This window comes from Triticum aestivum, chromosome 7A, assembly GCF_018294505.1.
Source record: "Triticum aestivum cultivar Chinese Spring chromosome 7A, IWGSC CS RefSeq v2.1, whole genome shotgun sequence".
NCBI classification, from domain to species: domain Eukaryota; kingdom Viridiplantae; phylum Streptophyta; class Magnoliopsida; order Poales; family Poaceae; genus Triticum; species Triticum aestivum.
In genome coordinates, this window is record NC_057812.1 from 194,368,397 (window position 1) to 194,379,419 (window position 11,023).

An 11,023-nucleotide genomic window follows, 5' to 3' on the forward strand; every position below is an offset into this window, starting at 1 on the left:
CATATTCTTCATGATGCTCTCTTTATGTTACAACTAGCGGTGTGACCCACGCATTTGCGCGGCTAGATTTGTATGTTGTTATTTATGTTTTCATAGTTATTAGATTTTTAATACCTTTGGCAAACATTTACAATTTGAGAGAAAAATGGTTTTTACCCTTGGAAACTTGCACCATACAAATTATAGTATGTTCTGAATTGTGCTACATTAGCATTGATTATCGCTAAATATATTAGAATGATTGAGAAAGCATGTATGTGTTGTGAAAAGTTGTAAGAATGCCATGGAAGCCAGATTCCAAGAAATCATGCTAGGGATGAACCTTGCTCTTAAATGGTCAATTGTTCCGATTCTGGTTCTATCTGATTCAATGGTAGCACTGTGTTCTATATTGAACATCACGCTTCTCAAGTCAGAGTTTGGTAATTTAGTCAAGGAGATTAAGAATTTTATAGCGGATAGGGAGATTAAGCCTCTTAAGATTTTAAGAGATCAAAAACGGGTGCTTAAAAAGGATGAAAAATAGGGTCCACACACTGTCTAGCCAATTATGCTCGCACGGTCCGTAGCACGGCTTATTGGATGCAGTGTCGACTAGGTTATATCTCTGAGCTTATATTGACTGAATGTAATGCTGGTAACATTCAATAGAACCACCTGATTATCCAAAAAAAGAGAAAGCATGTATATGTTGTAAAAAATGGTCTAACTTCAGTAAAATCCTTTCGTTAGCCGTATTAGTTTGTTTGTAAGGATCATGAGATACTAATATAAAGGACGGTAATGTGGTTATTGACTTACCTCATTATATGGGTACTCTTGAAGTGTCTCCCTAGCCGATCATTTTTATGTCCCTTCCAATGATTTTAATAATACATGTCTAGCAAATTTATATTTTGGTTTTGTACTTTCTAGATTTAATCATAGTATGAATTAAACAAAAACATGTATCTAGAACTTATAGATGAAATACCCATCATACTAAACACTGCAATATTCGGTTAGGATACATATGTTCTTTCATATTAATTCAGGTGCATATGACGGGGTAGTGCAATAACTTTGTTTTTCTTTTCTCCGTGACACTTCTAGAATACTATGAGGTATCGCGATGTTGAGAAAAAATAACATTTTTTCTCACGGGGGAGAAAGAGTTGCATTTTGTAGTCTTCTAGATTTAGTCAACACACATCGCTATATTACATAACCAAATAATCGTCTATACCTTATAACTGAAATAGTGACGGAATTTGCATTTTGCACTGATATATCCGTCTCATTATTCATTTGCTTTTAAAATTAATCCACGTGCACGTATTTTTTAATTCATGTGCATATGATCGATCATGGTGAGAAGTTTATGCATAGGAATTGTATTATCTATATAGAAGTTAGTTTGCTTTAACTAACTACTCCCTCAATATAGAAATATAAGAGTGTTTAGATCATTACTTTAGTGATCTATATTTGGGTTTGCTTGTACGACATGTTTTTTTTCTATTTTTATCTTTTGTAGGTTTAAATGCGTGGCCCGGGTAGCATGGTTGTCTTCTGTAAAGACTCCTCGATTTGTAGGATATTTTTCTTAACATTTTGGAGGATTAGTTCGTTTAAGGATTTTTCGCTGTACAAATTTACTTTTCATGTGACTCAAATATCTTAGAAAGAATATTTTCTTTTGTTGTGATGAAATCAAATAAAATTAGATACACATTTTAATCACAAAGAATTTGAGGTAATATGGCATGCCACAATTCTGTGCATGTTGTTTTCTATAATTTATAAAAGTGTGTCGTTATAATTTTATTACACTTGAGAGTCAAAATACCATAATCATTTCTATATAGACTTAACTCAATCTGAGTAATATGCAAAGAAAAAGGAAACTCTACCGACCGAATGTTCTCTTGGGATCTTTCGGCGCCACGTAATGTCCATTGCTTGATTCTGCGAGCGGCAGCAAACCTATACGCCAAATGAAAACGGCCTGCAATGCACTTGAGGTGTCGCGGTAAACTTAGTCGGGCTGTAAGACCAGATCCCAAATAGAAAATTCAATTTGACCTCGTGAAAATCGCATTGATATTGTGCTATTTTTGCATGGATGTTTTTCTCTAAATGCCAATGGCATGATTCTCATACACCTATTTACTATTGACACCCAATTCGATTTGTATGAGGAAAAACCATCATTTTTTTAAATGAGACTACCCTTCATCAGCACGTACGTGTAGACATGGATTTTTTTTTTCAGAATTGTGTAGAGATGGATATGCGGTGCCTCCGAGCCAAACTCAGCGTGCTACCCTTCCCAGCCAAAAAAAGAAAACCCAAATTCTCGTTCTCCTCCCGTTCCTTTTTCACTGTTCCACGCCTGATCCATAGATTCATCCACATTCGTTGCTAGATCCTGCCAAGGGAGGAGGACAGGGTGAGAAGGGGGATTTGCGGTGGAGTGCGGTGGCTGCATGCTCTCGGCGGCGGCAGGTCCTCCAGCCTGACCACACGTGCCTACTGCTCGCCGCCGCCGTCAGTTGGATGGCCGTGGAGTTGGGCCCCTTTGAACCTGAGCGGTTCCTCTCCTCCAAGTAATCTCTCCTCTTCCCATTCCTTCTCCTCCCTTCCAAGATGCTCGGCCTTCTAGGCTCCAGCAATGGCGCGGATTTTGGTTTTTTATGGAGATTTTCTATGGCTATCAGAAATTTTTCCGTCCATGTGAAAGCGAGTGGCCACACCAAATCCATCCACTGGCCTGCCCGTGCATCACTAAAGCTGGGAAGGAGATGCTCTTGAGGCCAGATCGGACCAAGGCTGGGGCACGCGTTCCAGCCTCAGATTTTGCACCCCTAGCAGCGAGGTCGTGAGGCAAAGCGGTCGCATGGGAGGCTACTGGAGAATATGATAAATCCGTTTTGCTAAGTGGCGCTGCTCTCCTATTTGTGCCACTGGGCCGAGAGCTGTGCCGTCGGGTTCGATAGCCTTGTTCTTCATAGTGTTCCTCGTCGTCTATGGCATAGTAAGGATGGGTATGACTACCTTACTACTCTCCCAACATCCTTTGCATTCTTCTTTTTCTGTGCACAGTATATATGTACTTTATAAAAAGCTTGTTTGCTTAGTTGATCTGTTAAATTTATTCAAAGATAAGGTTGAGTTACTTAGTTCTTCTGTTTTATTATAATTCAGACAATAAGATTGTACATTCTGACTATTTCTAGGATATAAATTGTAGAATTATTTGTCCTGCCATTGATGTGCCTTGCGTTGCTTTAGGGAATTGAGCTTATACTATTTTTTAGTTAACATTCTGCCGAACTTTGGTTACTGTCTCTTCAACACATCCATATTAATTATATGAAGTTTCGTATAGCAAAAAGTGTTCAATATTACATTGTCTTGTAGAGAGTCCACGGGTGGAGGCGTGTTGTGGGCTTGCTACTGCTGTCAGCTTCCACCTATGTAATGTCCTACAACTTTGCATCATTACTACTTGCTGTACACTGGCTGATTCGTCACAGGTATGCTTCCTCCCTGTAGTTTGATAAAAAGGTGTATTCTTTCTATTTGTTGGTACCATATAGTATTAGCAAGTTATATTAATGATATGTGTTTTTAAGACAAAAGAAAAAGGCTTGCATTTATTAACTGAATTTGGTCCATATGTGTTAATTGATATGCAATAGAGTTTTCGCATGTGTTCTAGGTGATGCATATAACACTGGAGCTTTTTTCATTGTTCTCCTCAACTGAAAAGGCTAGACAGAAGAGATGTTACCAAGAACATAAAACTCATTAAAGTGCATGTTTGAATTTTGTAGACCTTCCATAGTAACCATGAATGTAATTAGAAAATGCATGCAGGGATTAAATATGCAAATTGTACATTGATGGCCTATGGAAAATATCTGAGCCCGAATGGATGAACTGATGATTTAGAACAACTCTTACTAACCTTTCAAATTTCAGAATTTACGGGAATCACTTGTCGCATATGTCATCTTCTACAAAAATACTCTGCAGACAACAAAATAGCTATTGTTACTTTAGGAGTACAAAATAATCTATTAGACTCATTTTGCAGCGATAAGAAATAGCATATAGCATGTTGTACATGAAAAAAATTGTGCAATAGAATTGTAGCGTGGCCTTTCACTTATATTAGACACTCAAAAACTATAGTTAGTGTCATAGAAACATAGACTGATTGGAACATATCTAGTAGAATATAGCCTTCAGGTGCATAACTGAAACAACATGCAACAGTACGATTGTCTCTGACCACCCGGATAAATGTATAATAGTCCTTCCATAGTAACCATGAATGTAATTAGAATTATTTCACAAAAAAATGAATGTAATTAGAAAATGCATGCAGGGATCAAATATGCAAATTGTACATTGGTGACCTATGGAAAATCTTAACTCGAATGGATGAACTGATTACTGAGATCAACTCTTACTAACCATTCAAATTTCAGAATTAATGGAAATCACTTGAATTTATAAGGATTCACACACATATCATCTTCTAGGAAAAATCTGCATACAATATAATACTATTGTTACTTAATGACTACAAAAGTAATCTATTATGTTCATTTTTCAACGATAAGATTTGCATATAGCATCTTGTATATCATAAAAATTCTGCAAACAATAGTAGCTGCTGTTACTAACACATCGTATAATATGTAATCTGTTATATCCTAAATTCAGGACCTTTACGCATTAGTCCTAAGGATAGCAGTTAGCTTGTATACATAAATTTATCCTTTATCAAACTGTAAATCTAATATGCACAATGATCTGGAAAAAAATACCATTGGATTTGGATATACATGTCTTTATACATTTTGTCAAACACTTGGCAAGCATGTCCAAATTCTAACTAAATGTTAGACAGAGGAGGGCTAGGAGTTGATTAAATCTAGAAAGAGGATAGGGCCATGTTTCAAACATTTCTGTTATTACGCCAAGTAATACCTGCATCTGGGGGTCGATTTGGTTCTCTTTATGCCACTTGTAAGTCACATCTTTGGTGGTCATCTTACTATGCTTGTAGACCATGTTGATCTATCCTCTTGCAGACAGTCCTACATGCCTTGATCGACCTATGCATGACACAACTCCAAGATAGCACGATAGCATTCTTCCTGCTTTGCGACATGATTCTTGTCAAGTGTTTCCTATGGACAGGAACAGGATGATGAGACGCGACTGGTTGCTGCTCGGGAGGCGGAATCTTCAAAACCTAACCGATTGAGGAGAAGATCTTGTGGAGACTGGACACAGAAGGCATGGCTTCGAGGTTTCAATGGCGCTGTAGGATGTGAGCTGCAGCCACACAGGACAGGATGAATAGTGCGGCCCTAGAGTAGACCATCAGAAACCCTAGAACTGGGCTGCTCGAGAGGCATAGTTTTGGCGTTTCGGTGGATCTATAGGAGGTGAGCTTTAGTTCCACAGGAGGAATAGCTCGGCCCTAGGGCAAACCATCAGAAACCCTAAAACCTGGGCAGACCATCAGAAACGCTAAAACATGGACTGCTCGAGAGGCATATGTCTTTGAGGTTCCGATAGAGATGTAGGACGTGAATCAGAATCAGCTTCTAGAGCGTACATCTCTTTTGTATGCAACGTGTCAGGATTTTTTTTTTACCATATTGATGCATGTACGTGAACCTTTTTTTGAAGTGGCCCGTACGTCAACCTAACTCTTCCTACCTTTTTTTACGTGATGACGCTTCCTTGCCTAGTCGTTTTTTTATGTGCTAACGCTTCCTTGCCTAGTCTAATTACAATGGATGGGCTGTATATGTGACAACGTCATAGTCCGATATGTTGGTACATACACATTAATATGTTACGTAAAAACCTTTAAATCTCAGCCATTATTATTTTGATCAGACGGTGTAAATAATATTAACATATGTGGATGAACCTAATGGCTTGTTTGCCTTTTGTATTTCTTCCTACTTTTTTTTCTGTGATGACGCTTCCTTGCCTAGTCGTTTTTTTATGTGCTAACGCTTCCTTGCCTAGTCTAATTACAATGGATGGGCTGTATATGTGACAACGTGATAGTCCGATATATTGGTACATACACATTAATATGTTACGTAAAAACCTTTAAATCTCAGCCATTATTATTTTGATCGGACGGTGTAAATAATATTAACATATGTGGATGAACCTAATAGCTTGTTTGCCTTATGTATTATGTATATAATAGATAGATTCTTATTCTTTATGTGAGCATCATTGAAATCATTATGCCTAGCTAGAGGCGTTAAATGATAGCGCTTGTTGGAAGGCAACCCAATATTATTTTTGTTCCTTGCTTTTTGCTCCTGTTTAGTAACAAATATTTCATTTAGCCTCTTCTTAGATGTGGTTTTATACTTTTAATTAGTGTTTGTGCCAAGTAGAACCTTTGGGAAGACTTTGGAAAAGTCTTGTTGATCATGCTGTAAAAAACAGAAACTTTAGCGCTCATGAGAATTGCTGCCATTTTTATTTGAAGAGTGATATTTAGTTAATTCTTTTTGAAGATGATTAATAGGTAAATTCTTTAGGTCCAGCAATTTATTTTAGAATTTTATGAGTTCCATAAGTATACGTTTGATCCATATTACTACAGATTGTTCTATTTTTGACAGATTTTGTTTTTCATGTGTTGTTTACTTATTTTGATGAATCTATGACTAGTAAAATAGTTTATAAACCATAGAGAAGTTGGAATACAGTAGGTTTAACACCAATATAAATAAAGAATGGGTTCATTACAGTACCTTGAAGTGGTGATTTATTTTCTTATGCTAACGAAGCTTAGGAGTTTTCTGTTAAGTTTTGTGTTGTGAAGTTTTCAAGTTTTGGGTAAGGGGACTATGGAATAAGGAGTGACAAGAGTCTAAGCTTGGGGATGCCCAAGGCACCCCAAGGTAATATTCAAGGATAACTAAGAGCCTAAGCTTGGGGATGCCCAAGGCACCCCAAGGTAATATTCAAGAATAACTAAGAGCCTAAGCTTGGGGATGCCCAGAAGGCATCCCCTCTTTCGTCTTCATTCATCGGTAACTTTACTTGAAGCTATATTTTTATTTACCACATGATATGTGTTTTGCTTGGAGCATCAATTTATTTTGTTAAAATTTGCTTGTTGTTATGTAGAACAATGTTTTGCATATTTTATTTCAATAAAAGTGGCATTAATAGCCTTTACTAAGCCTATTTTAGAAGTCCACATGTTGCTGTTTGAAAACAGAAAGTTTACCGCTGTTGCAATAATTCCCTAGAAAATTCAGAATGTGATAAAATGTTGAAACCTTTGGCATATTAATCTCTGATAAATTTACTACAGTGGAAATTTTCTTTCATAATTTTTGGAGCTAGGGAAGTATGGATGTTGCTGCATTCTTTACAGACTATCCTGTTTAGGCAGATTGCTGTTATGTTTGCATATGTTTGCTTCTTTAATGATTCTAGTTGAGGATAGGACTATTAAATATGCAGAGGCATTTAGTATGCAATGTTGAATAATAATTTTAGGGATTTGCTACAGTAGAGTATGATAAGGTTTTGGCAATGGTTTATACTAACTTATCTCACGAGTCCTTGTTGAGTTTTGTGTGGATGAAGTTTTTGAGATTTAGGGAGACCTTGATATGAGAGGAATTAATGAGACACAAAAGCTCAAGCTTGGGGATCCCCAAGGCACCCCAAGATAATATTTCAAGAAGTCTCAAGCATCTAAGCTTGGGATGCCCCGGTTGGCATCCCACCTTTCTTCTTCAACAATTATCGGTTAGTTTTGGTTGATCCTAAGTTTTTTGCTTCTTCACATGATGTTTGCCATTCTTAGAATGTAATTTTAATTTGCTTTGCTTGCTGTTTGAATAGAATACCAAGATCTGAAATTATTAAATGTTAGAGAGTCTTCACATAGTTGCATAATTATTCGACTACTCATTGATCTTCACTTATATCTTTCGGAGTAGTTCGTTGTTGCTCTAGTGCTTCACTTATATCTTTTTAGAGCACGGTGGTGGTTTTATTTTATAGAAATAGATGAACTCTCATGCTTCACTTATATTATTTTGAGAGTCTTAAATAGCATGGTAATTTTCTTAAAATCCTAATATGCTAGGTATTCAAGAATAATAAAATTCTCTTATGAGTGTGTTGAATACTATGAGAAGTTTGATACTTGATAATTGTTTTGAGATATTGAGATGGTGATATTAGAGTCATGCTAGTTGAGTGGTTATGAATTTGAGAAATACTTGTGTTGAAGTTTGTGATTCTCGTAGCATGCACGTATGGTGAACCGTTATGTGATGAAGTCGGAGCATGATTTATTTATTGATTGTCTTCCTTATGAGTGGCGGTCGGGGACGAGCGATGGTCTTTTCCTACCAATATATCCCCCTAGGAGCATGCACTTAATACTTTGCTTTGATAACTTGTAGATTTTTGTAATAAGTATATGAGTTCTTTATGACTAATGTTGAGTCCATGGATTATACGCACTCTCACCCTTCCACCTTTGCTAGCCTCTCTAGTACCGCGCATCTTTCGCTGGTATCATACACCCACCATATACCTTCCTCAAAACAGCCAACATGCCTACCTATTATGGCATTTCCATAGCCATTCCGAGATATATTTCCATGCAACTTTCCACCGTTCCGTTTATTATGTCATGCTTCATCATTGTCATATTGCTTTGCATGATCATGTAGTTGACATCGTATTTGTGGCAAAGCCACCGTTTATAATTCTTTCATACATGTCACTCATGAGTCATTGCACATCCCGGTACACCACCGGAGGCATTCATATAGAGTCATATCTTGTTCTAAGTATCGAGTTGTAATTCTTGAGTTGTAAGAAAATAAAGTGTGATGATCATCATTATTAGAGCATTGTCCCAGTGAGGAAAGGATGATGGAGACTATGATTCCCCGACAAGTCGGGATGAGACTCTGGACGAAAAATAAAAAAAAAGAGAAAAAAAGAGGCCATAAAAAGGGCCCAAATAAAAAAAGAGAAAAAAAGAAAAGAAGAAAAAAATGAGAGAAAAAGAGAGAAGGGACAATGTTACTATCCTTTTACCACACTTGTGCTTCAAAGTAGCACCATGATCTTCATAGTAGAGAGTCTCTCATGTTATCACTTTCATATACTAGTGGGAATCTTTCATTATAGAACTTGGCTTGTATATTCCAATGATGAGCTTCCTCAAAATGCCCTAGGTCTTCATGAGCAAGCAAGTTGGATGCACACCCACTTAGTTTCCTTTTGAGCTTTCATATACTTATAGCTCTAGTGCATCCGTTGCATGGCAATGCCTACTCACTCACATTGATATCTATTGATGGGCATCTCCATAGCCCGTTGATACGCCTAGTTGATGTGAGACTATCTTCTCCCTTTTTGCCTTCTCCACAACCACCACTCTATTCCACCTATAGTGCTATATCCATGGCTCACGCTCATGTATTGCGTGAATATTGAAAAAGTTTGAGAACATCAAAAGTATGAAACAATTGCTTGCCTTGTCATCGGGGTTGTGCATGATTTAAATATTTTGTGTGGTGAAGATAGAGCATAGCCAGACTATATGATTTTGTAGGGATAGCTTTCTTTGTCCATGTTATTTTGAGAAGACATGATTGCTTAGTTAGTATGCTTGAAGTATTATTGTTTTTGTGTCAATATTAAACTTTTGTCTTGAATCTTATGGATCTGAATATTCATGCTACAATTAAGAAGAATTACATTGAAATTATGCCAAGCAGCACTCCGCATCAAAAATTCTGTTTTTATCATTTACCTACTCGAGGACGAGCAGGAATTAAGCTTGGGGATGCTAATACGTCTCCAACGTATCTATAATTTTTGATTGCTCCATGCTATATTATCTACTGTTTGGATGTTTATGGGCTTTATTATACACTTTTATATCATTTTTGGGACTAACCTATTAACCCAGAGCCCACTGCCAGTTTCTGTTTTTACCTTGTTTTAGGGTTTTGAAGAAAAGGAAAATCAAACAGAGTCCAATTGACCTGAAACTTCACGGAACTCATTTTTGGAAGGAAAGAAGCCTAGAAGACTTGAAGTGCACGTAAGGGAAGCTTCGAGGAGGACACGAGGTAGGGGGGCGCGCCCACCCCCCTAGGGTGCGCCCTCCACCCTCGTGGGCCCCTTGTGGCTCCCCTGACATACTTCTTCCGCCTATATATATCTCCTTATACCCTAAAAACATCGGAGAGGACAATAGATCGGGAGTTCCGCCGCCAGAAGCCTCCATAGCCACCGAAAGCCAATCTAGACCCGTTCCGTCACCCTGCCAGAGGGGGAATCCCTCTCCGGTGGCCATCTTCATCATCCCGGTGCTCTCCATGACGAGGAGGGAGTAGTTGTTCCTCGGGGCTGAGGGTATGTACCAGTAGCTATGTGTTTGATCTCTCTCTCGTGTTCTTGAGGTGATACGATCTTGATGTATCGCGAGCTTTGCTATTATATTTGGATCCTATGATGTTTCTCCCCCCTCTACGCGGGTTACGCCCATGAACCTATGCACTCTTTGAGGTTCATGGGCGGAACCTTTTCGTCGTGATTCGCCAGTAGAAACTTTGGGGCACTCTTTGAGGTTCTATGTTTCGGTTGAATAGATGAATATGAGATTGTGTGATGCATATCGTATAATCATACCCACGGATACTTGAGGTTACATTGGAGTATCTAGGTGACATTAGGGTTTTGGTTGATTTGTGTCTTAAGGTGTTATTCTAGTACGAACTCTAGGGCTGTTTGTGACTGTTGGTGTCAAAACCGGCGGATCTCGGGTAGGGGGTCCCGAACTGTGCATCTAGGCTGGATGGTAACAGGAGGCAGGGGGACACGATGTTTTACCCAGGTTCGGGCCCTCTTGATGGAGGTAAAACCCTACGTCCTGCTTGATTAATATTGATGATATGGGTAGTACAAGAGTAGATCTACCACGAGATCAGAGAGG

At 38.1% G+C, this 11,023-nt stretch overlaps 1 long non-coding RNA gene across 1 annotated transcript; it reads left to right on the top strand.

Moving 5' to 3' along the window:
- The first annotated feature begins 2,279 nt into the window (after positions 1–2,279).
- On the top strand, positions 2,280–5,733 carry LOC123150423 (uncharacterized). Its single transcript, XR_006475100.1, has 3 exons — positions 2,280–2,588; positions 2,700–3,026; positions 3,403–5,733. It is a non-coding gene; the product is annotated as an uncharacterized lncRNA (long non-coding RNA).
- The last annotated feature ends 5,290 nt before the right edge of the window (positions 5,734–11,023 follow it).